Consider the following 384-nt stretch of genomic DNA (forward strand, 5'->3'; position numbering starts at 1 on the left):
AAAAGACAGGGATCTCTTGGAAAGAGTCCAGCGGAGGGCCACAAAGATGGTGAAGGGCCTGGAGCATCTCCCCTATGAAGAAAGGCTAAGTGAACTGGGTCTGTTTAGCCTTGAGAAAAGAAGACTGAGAGGGGACCTGATCCAGGTTTATAAATATCTGAGGTGTGGCGGCCATAGTGGTGAGGCCAGTCTCTTTTCAGTGGTACGTGGAGACAGGACGAGGGGAAACGGACATAAGCTGCAGCACAGGAAGTTTCGCACGAATGTGCGTAAGAACTTCTCACGGTGAGGGTGACGGAGCACTGGAACAGGCTGCCCAGGGAGGTTGTGGAGTCTCCTTCTCTGGAGATATTCAAGTCTCGCCTGGACGCCTACCTGTGCGAC

The sequence above is a fragment of the Meleagris gallopavo genome, chromosome 2 (genome assembly GCF_000146605.3).
Source record: "Meleagris gallopavo isolate NT-WF06-2002-E0010 breed Aviagen turkey brand Nicholas breeding stock chromosome 2, Turkey_5.1, whole genome shotgun sequence".
Classification (NCBI taxonomy): domain Eukaryota; kingdom Metazoa; phylum Chordata; class Aves; order Galliformes; family Phasianidae; genus Meleagris; species Meleagris gallopavo.